We start from the raw sequence: 13,569 nt of genomic DNA on the forward strand, positions 1-13,569 counted from the left end.
TTGTATAGATCCTGAGTCACCCCCCTCTTAGTATCTTATTTTTGAATAAAATTTGCAACAATTGGTATTGGAGCTGAGTTATTTTAAAAGAATTTTAATAGCTTAAGAGTTTAGATCTTGTAGATGGAGGCTTATACATTGGAAAAGATTATTAAAAATAAAATGATTGACATTCATCTCATACTACAAAAAATTGAAGCAATGAGAGAGGAACTAAGGAAATCCCTAAGAAAGAAAAAGCATATGGGCATTCAATAGAATGACACATTGTATCAAGGAGTTGATACACAAGGATTGTTTGATTACAAAAATTGCAGTGAAAGTGATGTAACCATTACAGATCTATTGGAGAAGAATAATATCCTAAATGAAAAACTTAGACCACTGAAAAGAGAACATGAAATCTAGTTAGGAGTATGTGAAGTGATTGAATAGAAAATCAAAGGTGAAGAATAAAAGATATGGCTAAGGAAGAGAAAAGAAAAATGGCTATCATATTTGATGAAAGGTCATATGAGGTAAAAAAGATTACAAACACTCAACTAGATATGAGGAATCAACTCATACTTACAAGTTAGGAATTGAATAGGAAAGAGAAGGAGATAAAAAAATCTGAGATCCTAGAGTGACCAACTGAGGAATGAGTTAAGACTTGAGAAATAAGTTGTGGAAAGAATGAACAAGCCTAGTAAATAAATAAGATATTTTTAAGAACTGATGCAATCACCTAGGTCATCTAGTAACATCTTTGGATTATGAAAAAAAAGATAAATTCTTCTACTGAAGAAGGAGAATCATCCAAGAGTGGAGAGCTAAGAAACAAAAAATCAAAAGGGAAACCTACATGCCATTATTGTTGTAAACTTGGACATATTCCAAATATTTGCAGAAGTAAGAATGGTATGAAAAACCCTAAACCTAATTTTTCTAGTAATTATTTTTATTCTAAGAATACATAGTACATGAATGTAGATCAAATATGATAAATACATCTACTATACCTATATTTGAGGGATATGGGTGTTGGAAACACATTCAATGCTCCCCTCAAGATTCTTGACAAGAGCTTAACCACCTCCTATGTATTATAAATTTAGTGGTTGTTTCACACATTGATAGATGGATCTATTGGTACAATGGAAACCCCACTCTAACAAGTGGTTTCAAAGCTTGGTCATAGGTTGGATCCGTCAAACCCTTAGGGGGAGATTTTTGGAATCATGTTCAATGCTCCCATTAGGATTCGTGACAAGGGATTAACCACCTATTATGTATAATAAATTGAATGGTTGTATTAGACAATTAAAGATCAGTCTTTTGGTGCAACAACAACCCCACTCTAAAAATTGCTACAATTTTCAAAAGTATGGACATAGAGAACATGAATGCAAATCGCATACAAGGCCTAACTGGATAAACAAAAGGAAGATCAATACACCTAAGATAGTCTATCTAGTTTCCACAAGGTTGGACATATGAGTAAGAATGCAAGACTCAACCATCAATACCAAAAAATTAACATACCGAGGTAGAAACAAAATGGATGTTGAACAAAAAAGGAAGGAGATGAATTAAATTTGGAGAAAAAAGGTGGAAGCTAGAAGCAGTGGAACAAATGAAGATAGGATCACCCAATCAAATGGAGAAGGTGATCACACAACCTCAAACTAATCAAGAAAGGTATACAAGAAACTATGTAATTAATGACTTATTTTACATTAGTTCATAAAGTAAGTTGTGCCAAAGTTTATATCTGCATAAGAAAACATGCATTAGAATAGATTAGTGGGAAGAGTAGTTTAATGGAATCATTTACAATTTGGGTGCCAAGCCTCATTAACACTATCTATGTTGATTGATAATTTCAATATGGACTGAGTATCCCTAGTGATGAAACATGTGTATTGGTCAAGTTGTAAAATGTAGACTAAGTTCAAAAGTCTAATGATGATCGAGACAACTTGATTCCACCTAACAAAGGATATAGAATTTGTGGAGACCCTAACTTGAGTGAATGAATGTATATATCAAGAATTTTAGGACATTTAAAACACCTTGCATTCAAATTTTGAGAGTATAGAGGGATTTGGAAAATTATGAAGCAATTTTAAGGTGATAGAAAGAAGACTAGAAGTGGAAGTATGATCAAGTGTTTATTTCTAGTTGTGTTGAGTTATTTAGGAAGAAAAAATTTAAAACCCTTACATGCTAAAATGTCATCTTCATTATTATCTATAGTGAAGGGTCAAGGATGATGCAAGAATATCCTAGGTTGACATAGTATCCTACTCATTTGTGTTCATTCTGCCAATTGTTGCTAAGTTATAGTCATTTACAAGTTACATAATTGCTGAGTGCTAGTAATTTTGTAGTATCTACCGAGTTGAAGTTATCCTGCAATGTCAACATTTGGATTAGTGTGTTATCACATCTCACTTTGTAATGTGTGTCAAATGTTTAATTTTGATGATGATTTTTATGATACAATCTTGTCTTAGGATGTGACTAGACCATTTTAGGGTCGACCTTTCTATTTTGTAATGTTCTAGAATCTTCTGTAAGCCATTTTGGAAAGCATAAATAGGGTGTTTGGGCTTAGAGTTAGGTAGAACTGGAAAGAGATTTTGTTAAAGTACTTAGAGATTTTAGAGGACTAAGAAAGTATGTTGCATATGTGTCTAAAAGTGCACATTTGAAGTTGTATTTTTGTATTTGGTCAAAACCCAGAAGGCCTTGCAGTTGGGCATGTATGTATCAATAAAAGTATTGTTCTCTCTCTCAGTGGTGTTCTTCTCTTTATGTGTTTACTTTTATTATGTTAAATCTACAAGGTTGGTTTAGATTGATGGTTGCTTCATTGGCCCTAGTTCTACTCACCTTCCTTGTGTTAGGTGGTATCAGATCTTGAGGTTTTTCATTATGGACATTGGATTGTGTAGAACCATGATTCAAATTTGGTTGCAAGGTTGCATATATGAAGATTTGACCTATAACTTCCATAGGGTTATGATCTTGTAGGGACCTAATTTTTAAAGATGGTTCATGGTGGAGGAAATGTTGATAATTCCATATTGGATACATTTAGACAAATTGCAAGTAGATTAGATGTTGTGGAGATAGCCCAGAGGAGAGGAGCGCATCTTGATGAGGTGAGTGATGATGAAGTAGTAGCACCAAACCCTAGTTTGGAACCTAAAGAAGATCAAGATGAGGAAATATTGTTGAAAGTACTATCTAGGGCACATTCACATCTTGCTAGGGAGTTTTTTCTTATGATGGAAAGATAGACACCAATTATCTAATGGATTGGATCTCTGATATGGAGAATTTCTCTGAGTATGAAAACACTCTTGATACTAGGAAAGTGAAACTTGCAGTGACTAGGTTGAAAGGTCATGCTTTACTATGCTAGGATCATTTGCAAACTAATATATAAAGGAGAGGCAATGAAAATATTAAGACTTGGCTGAAGATAGTGAATAAAGTAAAGAACAAATTCCTTCCTATTGATTACAAAGTTAGCTTGTTGAGAAAGACGTAAAATTTGAGGCAAAGAGATATGAGTGTGAAAGATTATACTAAGGAATTCTATAGATTGGACATTAGATCTAGACATGTGGATGATGATGTTGAGCACTCGAATTCAAGATAAAATATTTTTTGTGAAATTGGAAAGTGTGGAAGAAGCATATCAATATGCCTTGAAAGCTAAGGAGATCTTGACAAACAAGCATGAAAAAAGATAAAGAGGTAGAGGTGGTAGATTCTAGAGAGATAGAGGTGGATCTTATGGAGAAGTGGCAGATTTGATAGTTCTATGCAAGATAAGGGTAAATCTAAATGAAAGAATGATGACAAAGAAAATACCAAGTGGAAAGGTAGTATTTTACACCAAGGAGGTACTATTTCTTACTAAGGAACATGTAATTCTTATTCTAGAGGAAACTTTTGTAATTGTTTCAAATGTCGTGAAGAAGGGCATATATTTTTTGAAGGTATATCCTCTAAAAGTGGGCAAGGTAATATAAAGCTTGTGATTCAAGGAGAGACTAAGAGTTTAATAAGTGGACCTAAGGTTAGAGAAAATATGATGATGAGAAGAACCTTATGTGATTAGGGAAGTGACAAGGAACTTTCCCTTAGAATAATTTTTTTCTTGACCAAAGGTAAGATGGCTAAAAAATGTTACAAGGTGATCATTGATAGTGTAAGTCCTACAAATTTGGCATCAGATGAGATTGTTATGAAGTTGCATTTGTAGAGGTTGAAGCATCCCAAACCCTATGATATTTCATGGAACAAAGATGAGCATAAGATATTGGTAAGTGAACAATATGTTGTGAAGTTCAAGATTGGACATTATTTTGATGAAGTTCTGTGTGATATTATGCCTATGGATTGTTGTCATATTTTGTTGGCTAGCGTTCAAAATATGATAGATATGTTGTACATGACTGAAGATTGAGTCAATATACTCTTTCATTGAATTAAAAGAAGAAAATATTGATGCCTTTGATTGAAAGTATGGATGAGTTTAAGTGTACTATTGTGATAATTTGCATGGTTAATGGAAAGAAATTTGAAACAGAAGTGAAGAAGAATCTAGTTTATTTTTATATAGTTCCTAGAGGACTGAGTAGTAGTAGTAATGACTAAGTAGTAGAAATTGGTAGAGATCGAGTACTAGTAGAAATTAAAAAATTGTTGAATGACTATAAAGAGATTGTAGTAGAGGATATTCAAGATGTTTTACTTCTAATAAGAAGTATAAATAATTTTATGTGTTTGATTCCTGGAGCTTGTTTGCCAAACAAAGCACCATATAGATTAGCACCTAAAGAGAATGAAGAACTTAACATACAACTACATGAATTGTTGTGGAAGGGATTAATTAGGAAAAAATTGAGTCCATGTATTGTACCTATTGTATTAGCACCTAAGAAGAATGAAGAATGGAGAATGCATACTAATTCCAAAGCTATTAACAAGATCATAGTGAAATATAGGCTTCATATGCCAATAATGGATGACATAATGGACTATTTAAGTGGAGAAAAGTATTTTTCCAAGATAGATTAGAAGAGTGGCTATCATTAGATCAAAATTAGAGAAGGTTATGAATGGAAAACTACTTGCAAGAAAAAAATATGGCTTGTATGAATGGTTGGTAATGTCTTTTGGTTTGACTAATGCACCTAGTACTTTCATGAGATTGATGAATGAAGTTCTGAAAAGATTTTTGGGTGAGTTTGTGATCATTTATTTGGATGATATTATGATATTTAGTAGGACTAGAAAATAACATCCTGAGCATGGTAGACAAGTATTGTAGAGATTGAAAGAGCAGAAATTGATGATTAATCTAAAAAAGTGTTCTTTTATTCAAGAGGAGATTGTGTATTTTGGATTTTTTATTTCACCTACTGGTTTGAGAATGGATCTTGAGAATGTTAAAGAAATTTTGAAATGGTCTACACCTGAGAATGTGGGTGGGGTAAGATCATTTGATGGTTTGGCTAGTTTCTACAAGAAGTTTATAAAGAATTTTAGTGTTGTTTGTAATGCTCTGACAAAGAAAATGATAGGAGACAAAAAGGAATTCAAGTGGACACATGGAGCTGATAATATTTTTGAGACATTGAAACAAAAGGTTGTTGAGTTACTTGCATTGAATTTTCCTAATTTCAATAAGGTATTTCAAGTTGAATGTGATGTGAGTGGTAGTTCAATAGGAGCTATATTGAGTCAAGAAGGTAAACCTATTTCTTTTTTTAGTGAGAAGTTAAATGATGCTAAATGGAAGTAGTTTGTGTATGATCAAGAGTTTAATGCTATTGTTCAAGATTTGAAGAAGTGGAGACATTATTTTTTTGCTAAGGAGTTTGTGTTGTATACTGATCATAAAGATTTAGAATACTTGGGAAGTCGACATAAATTGAATCAAAGACATATTAAGTGGGTTGAGTATTTGCAAAATTTTACATTTGTGATTAAGAATAAGACTATAGTTAGTAATAGAGTTACTAATGTATTGAGCAAGAGACATTATTTGTTGACTGAGACAAAGGTTGAAGTTCTTGGTTTTGATGATATGAAAGAGTTGTATGATATTGATTCTAATTTTTATGAGTTGTGGAGAGAGTGCAAAGAACCAAATCTAATAGATAACATCAGTAAATATGCTTAGTATTTTATTTAAGAAGGTATGTTGTTCAAATTTATTCAGTTGTGTATACCTAGAAGTTCTATGAGATTGAATCTAATTAAGGAAAAACATAGTGGTGGATTGGATGGACATTTTGGAATTGATAAGACATCGAGTTTGCTGAAGGAGAAGTATTATTAGCCATAGATGTATAAGGATGTTCAAAAATTTGTGAAGTGTTGTGAAGTTTGTCAAATTGTAAAAGGAGTAAGTTAGAATACTGGATTGTGTACACCTATTTTAATTCCTAAGAAACCTTGGAGTGACACCAATATGGATTTTTTTCTTGGATCGCCTAAAACAAAAAAGGGGTATGATTCTATATTTTTTTGTTGTGGATAGATTTTCAAAATACCATGTAAGAAGACATTAGATGTTGAGAATGTTGCTAAAATTTTCTTCAAAGAGATTGTGAGATTACATGGATTACCAAGAAGTATTATTTCTGATAGAGATAGTAAATTTGTTGGTTAATTTTGAAGAACTTTGTGGAGGAAGATGGGTACTACGTTGAAGTTTAGCTCTAATTGAAGTATAGCTCTACATTCCATCTGTAGACTGATGGAAATATAGAGGTAATGAATAGAAGCTTGGGTAATTTTTTGAGATTCTTAGTTGGAGATAAAACACATAATTGGAGATGTTATTTACAAAAAATGAGTTTGTATATAATAATTCTATGAATAGAAGTATGGGGAAGACACCTTTTGTGATTGTTACTAGAATAAAGCTTAGAGGAGTATCAAATTTAAGAAATTTTTCTGGTGAAGAGAAGAGAAGTGCTATAGGAGAGGAATTTTCTGATTTTATGGAGTGTTTGCATAAGGAAGTAAATCTGAAGTTGGAACAAAGTAATCAGAAGTACAAGAAAAATGCTCATAAGTCTAGAAGATATCATGTTTTTGAAGTTGGTGATGAGGTGATGGTTCATTTTAGGAAAGAGAGATTTCCTCTTGGAATATATAATAAGCTAATGATGAAGAAGTTTGGACCATTTAAGATCTTGAAGATGTTTAACAATGGAGATGCTTATGAAGTTGAGTTACCTCATGACATGGATGTATCTCCTATATTCAATGTTTCTAATGTGTAAATATCATGAGTCAAATGATGAAGTTGTTATACCTAATGATTATCATAAAAATTAGATTAAAGGTATTGATGAGAGATTAGATTAGAGAGTTGGTAAAAGAACAAAAGGAAAATAATACTATGTTGGATACAATTGTTTAACTGTGTGTTGTCTTTTATGTTACACAAATGTCATATTAGTTGGTAGTTAGTGCTTATCGAGCTCACTTGGTCAGCAAGATAGTTTTCCTTATCTACCAAGCATTCCTGAAGATAGTGTCTACCGAGCTTACTCATGCGTCAAATGAAATTACGAAAAAAAATAGTATTAACATAGTTCTCATGGTCAACAAAGGAATTTTGGAAAAAATTATTTCTAACTGAGTTCAATCAGTTACCAAAGGAATTTTGCAAGTTTGCAATGTTAACTGAGCTTCTATTGGTTAACATAGGAAATCATCTCAGAACCAATGTTTACTGAGCAGGGTCAACTAATGAAGGATTTTGTTTTTTTTTGCATATGAAGCTTAATTATTTCAAGTATTGGTTCTAGCTAACTATGGTAATTATTGTTGGTCATTCTAATTTGTATTGAGCTAACTTGACAATCTAGATGATATTAATATAAGGTCAAGTTGTGACTTTCAAGTGTGTGCAAGTTTGTTGATTGAATTGAGAAAGAAAGAGTGAGAGAAAAACATAAAGGATAAGTAGATATCCTTGTGGAGTAGAAAAGTAATATTTGATAAGGATCAAGATTAAGTAGAATAGAGATCTAGATTTAGTAATTTAGTTGCATCACAATCAGGTCATTTCATTGTTACTCTCTAAACATTGTAGCAGTGATCTAAAATTTCTTAATAGAGTTGGATTAACAACTAGTTGTAAATCCTCTAACAAGGTGATAGTTCCATTGAATTATTTCAAGACCTCTTAGAAGACCACTCCTAATAGGGTGATTAAATCCTCTAACAAGGTCACACCTAATAGTGTGTTTTGTAACCTTTAACCAGGTTGGCTCCTAATAGGGCTCATTTCATAATAGTGAAAAATAGTAACTAGTTACATTGGTGGTTTTTTCCATATTGGGTTTCCATGTTAAATCTGGTGTCTTGTGTGTTCATTTCCTTTCTCTCATGTTTACAAATTATTACTATTAGTAATTAGGTCTACTAAAGTAATACATACTCCACATTTACCAAGTTAGAAATTTTTTTGTATGTTTACCAATTTGTAGTAGTAATTAGTTTTATCAATCTAATTTATGTTCACATCTAAGGGATATGGGATTTATTTTTGTAGTAACTAATTCAGCCCCCCTCTTAGTTACTCATTCTATATTTCCAACAATTGGTATTAGAGGTCATGATGTTTGCAGGGAAGGTTTCACGGACCTATGCAAAATGTTGAGTTTGCATTTGAGGCCAAACTTTCACTCAAAGGAAAAGGCAAGAAGATAAAGGATAATCAATTAGGTAGTGAAGAAGAAACCAAGGAGAGCTCAGATAGTGATCTTGAAGTTGTTGAAGTTTTAATTGCAAAGAAATATTCTAGAAGTAGAGGAAAATACAAAGGTAAAGTTTCCCTAATCTATTTTTCGTGTGAAGAAATCAGTCATATTGTTGCTAGGTGCCCACACAAAGATAGCAAGGATGAGAAGAAGAGTCAAAAGTACAAAGGAAAAAAGGATATCAAAAGCCATGAATCATACAAAGAAAAAGGTAAGGAAACTCATTTCATTTCTAAGGATTCTGATAACAACAAGGATGAAATAGTGTATATTGTTGTGAAAGATGAATCTGATGATGAAGGAGATAAGATGGCACTTATTTCTCATGTTAGTAAAAATGATACATGGATCATAGATAGTGGATGTTCACACCACATGACTAGAGACTGAACAAAGTTTGAACATTATGGTGGAGGTAGTGTAAGTTTTGGAAATAATGAACCTTTTTGCATTAAAGGAAAAAGTCATATCTCTTTAACCAAAGAATTTGTATGTGACAATGCTTATTGGGTTGAAGGACTAAAACATAATTTGCAGAGTGTTGCATAGCTAATCAACATTGGACACAAGGTAGAATTCATGTATGACAAGGAAAGACTGCTAGATGACAAAGGGAATCTAATTGGATCAGGCAAATAAACAAAAGGTAACATATTTTATCTTGATCTTGGCGATTTCTCATGTCTTATTACTCAAGTAGAAGAAAGTTGGCTATGGCATAGAAGGTTATGTCATGTGAACTTTGATAATATGGTCAAGATAAGAAAATTTAGAAAAGTAAGAGGTATTCCTACTTTGAAGAAACTAGCTATTGGTTTATCCAAGAGCTATCAAATTGGAAAAATGGGAAAGACTAGTTTTAAAAGCAAAAAATATCAATCTGAAGATATCTTGAAAATTGTGTATACTAACTTATGTGGACCTATTGGAGTAGAAAGCTATAGTGGAGAAAAATTCTTTATTTTTTTCGTTGATGACTACTCTAGAATGATGGTTGTTATGTATCTAAGAGAAAAGTCAGAAGCATTTGAGAAATTTAAATGATATTTTCCAAGAGTAGAGAAAGAAAGAGGGAAAAGATTGAAATGCTTAAGATCAAACAGAGGTGGTGAATTCATCTCGAATGAATTCAATAATTTTTGCATTTAAAGAGGAATCAAAAGATAGGTATCAACCCCTAGCACTCCTAAGCATAATGGGATAGCTGAAAGAAGAAACTAATCTATCATAGATTGTGCAAGGACTCTAATGATTGAAAATAATGTTTCCATCAAATACTGGAAGGAAGCCATAAGCACTAGAGTTCATACTTTGAATCAAGTTCAATTGAAGAAGGATTTAGACAAGACTCCCTATGAACTATGGTATGGCTACAAACCCAATGTAAGTTACCTAAAAGTATTTGGAAGTAAATGTTATATCTTGAAAGATCCTAGAAAAGGCAAGTTTTATGTAAAAGGTGATGAAGTTATATTTCTAGGATACTCCTGCAAAAGAAAAACATATAAATGTTTGAATTTGTCTATTCACAAAATCATAGAAAGTGCACATGTGAGAATTGATGAGTTTGAAAAAAAAGTTGAAGAAGAAAGTAAGAAAGAAAAAGAAGACTAAAGAAGATGTGTCTACTTTGAATCTAATACATTGCCATACATATTCGATAATAAAGAAACTTCATCTCCCAAGCCTACTATAGTTACCAAGTTTCAAGAAGTGAAAATTGAGTCATAGGGACTTGAGTTACAATCTGAAGCTTTAGAGTTAACACCTAGTGAGTCTGAAGGACCTAAGTCATAGACTAAACAACCCAAGTCTCAAGTTGAAATTTAGGAAGACAATGCAATTCATTCAAAAGGTGAGGAACCTATATTGGCCAAGTATGTTAGAAGGCATCATACACCTGATCAAATTATTAGAGATAAATTAGAAGGTACTATGACAAGGAGTAAGCTAAAAGGTGCATGTTTACTTGCTGAATTTGAACCTAGAAGTGTTATAGATGAATTGGAAAATGAAAGTTGGGTTGAGGCTATGAATGAGGAACTAGAAAAAATAGAGAAGAACAAAAATTGGACCATTGTACCTAGGCCTAAGGATAAAAATCTGATTCGAACAAAATGTGTATTCAAGAATAAGTTGAATAAAGATGGTAAAGTATCAAGAAACAAAGAAAGACCAGTATGTAAAGGCTACTCTCAAGAAGAAGGGATTGATTATGGAGAAAATTTCAATCCTATTGTAAGATTGGAAGGCATTAGAACCTTAATTGCATATGCCACACACAAAGGATTCAAATTATATTAGATGGATGTTAAATCTACATTCCTTAATGGTATTCTTGATGAAGAAGTCTACATTGAACAACCAAAAGGTTTTGTTGATCCAAACAAAAGGGACATGGTCTAAAAATTACACAAAGCACTATATCGTATGAAAAAAGCTCCTAGAGCATGGTATGAAAGATTGCATAACTGCCTAATATAGATTGGTTTTCAGAGAATAAATGATAATAGTAGTTTGTATATCAAGGAAGGACCAGATAACAAAATTGTGTTGGCAGAAATATTTGCAGATGATACTCTATTTATAGGGAATGATGATCTATGCAAAGCATTTTTAGAAAAAATGAACAAAGAGTTTGAAATTATAGATACACCAAAACAAGAATGGTATCTACATTACTGAATCAAAATATATCAATGAGATACTCAAGAAGTTTGGAATGGAAGATTCAAAACTAGTTAGAACCCCTAGTGTACTAGACTAAAGCTTACCAAAGATGATGAATCCAAAGAGGCAGATTGGACCTTATACAGATCAATGATTGAAAAATTACAGTATGTAGTTTATACAAGACCTGACATTGCCTTAGCAGTTGGAATAGTGGCAAGATTCATAGAAAACCCAATAGAAAATCACATGATGGCAATTAGAAGAATCTTGAGATATTTGAAAGGCACTAAAGATTATGGATTATGGTAAAAACTTGGAGGAAACTTAGACCTAAAAGTGTTTACTAATGCTGATTGGGCAAGAAATCTTGATGATAGAAAAAGCACAAGTGGTGGAGCATTTTTTCTTGGTAAAAGGTTGGTATCTTGGACAAGCAAGAAGAAAAATTGCACATCCCAATCCATAGTAGAAGAAAAATATGTTGCAGCTATAGTGAATTGTTCTAACATTGTTTAGGTTAAACAATTTTTGGAAGGTATGAAGGTTGAGATCAAAGAACTCATTGTTATGTTTTTTGATAACACCAGCGCAATTAAATCCACGAAAGAAGTAAAATATCTTGCAGCTATAGTGAATTGTTCTAACATTGTTTAGTTTAAACAATTGTTGGAAGGTATGAAGGTTGAGATCAAAGAACTAGTTGTTATTTTTTTGATAACACCAGCGCAATTAACATATCAAAGAACCTAGTGATGCACTCCAAAACAAACCACATTGCTATAAAATATCATTATATTAGACAATTGGTGTAGGATAAAGAAATTAGATTGGAACATGTCCATATAAAAGAATAGATTGCAGACATATTTACCAAACCATTACCTAAGGATGCATTCCTTATCTAAGAGGTAAGTTAGGGGTCATTCCCCTCTCCGAAGCTCACTAAAATGAAGTTTTAGTGATGCATCAAGAGGAACCAAGTTGAAGATCAATCAGTTGGTGTAGCATAGTCAAGAGAATATGGCATATGAATTAGTACTCAAGGTACATTAGTACTAATTTGGCATGTGATGTCTTTGTACATGATTTCAAAGAGGGAGAAGTTTACTGTCATATCTTTCTAAAAAAAAAATGTCATTTTAAGAGGAAGAAGCTATGTAATTCCTTCATAGAGGGAGAAAATTTCTGTCAAAGAAAGTCTTGTTCTCAAATTTCATTATGCTATGACATGTTGTGTTTCCATCAATGCCAAAGAGGTAGATTGTTGGATACAATTGCTTAATTGTGCATTTTCTTTGATGTTACACAAATTTCATATCAGTTGGTAGTTAGTGCTTACCAAGCTCACTTGGTCAGCAAAATAATTTTCTTTTTCTACCGAGTGTTCCTAAAGACAATGCCTATTGAGCTCACTTGGGCATTGAAGGAAATTATGGTAGAAAATAGAATTGATTGAGTTCTCATGGTTAACAAAGGAAAGTTGGACAAAACTAGTACTAATCAAGTTCGCTCAATTACCAAAGGACTTTTGTAAGTTTGCAATGTTAATCAAGCTTCTGTTGGTTAACATAGGAAATCATCTCAGAACTAGTGTTTACCAAGTAGGCCCGACTAAAGAAGGATTTTGTTGTTTTGGCATATGAAGCTTAATTATTTCAAGTATTGGTTCTAGCCAACTATGGTAATGATTATTGGTCATTCTAATTTGTATTGAGCCAACTTGTCAATCTAGATTATATAAATATAAGGTCAAGTTGTGATCTTCAAGTATGTGCAAGTGTATTGATTGAATTGAGAAAGAAAGAGTACAAGTGAACTTGAAGGATAAGAAAATATCCATGTGGAGCAAAAAAGTAATATTCAATCACGAAAGATCAAGATCAAGAAAAATAAATATTTGGATTCAATAATTTAGTTGCATCACAATCAAGTCATTTCATTGTCACTCTCTAACCATTGTAGCAGTAATCTAAAATCTTTTAATAGAGTTGGATTAATAGCTAGCTGTAAATCCTCTAACAAGGTGACAGTTCCATTGATTTTTTTAAAGACCTCTCATAAGGCCACTTCTAACATGGTGATTAAATCCTCTAACAAGGTCACACCTAAT

The sequence above is a fragment of the Cupressus sempervirens genome, chromosome 7 (genome assembly GCF_028749045.1).
Source record: "Cupressus sempervirens isolate cs-2001-9-10 chromosome 7, ASM2874904v1, whole genome shotgun sequence".
Taxonomy (NCBI): Eukaryota; Viridiplantae; Streptophyta; class Pinopsida; order Cupressales; family Cupressaceae; genus Cupressus; species Cupressus sempervirens.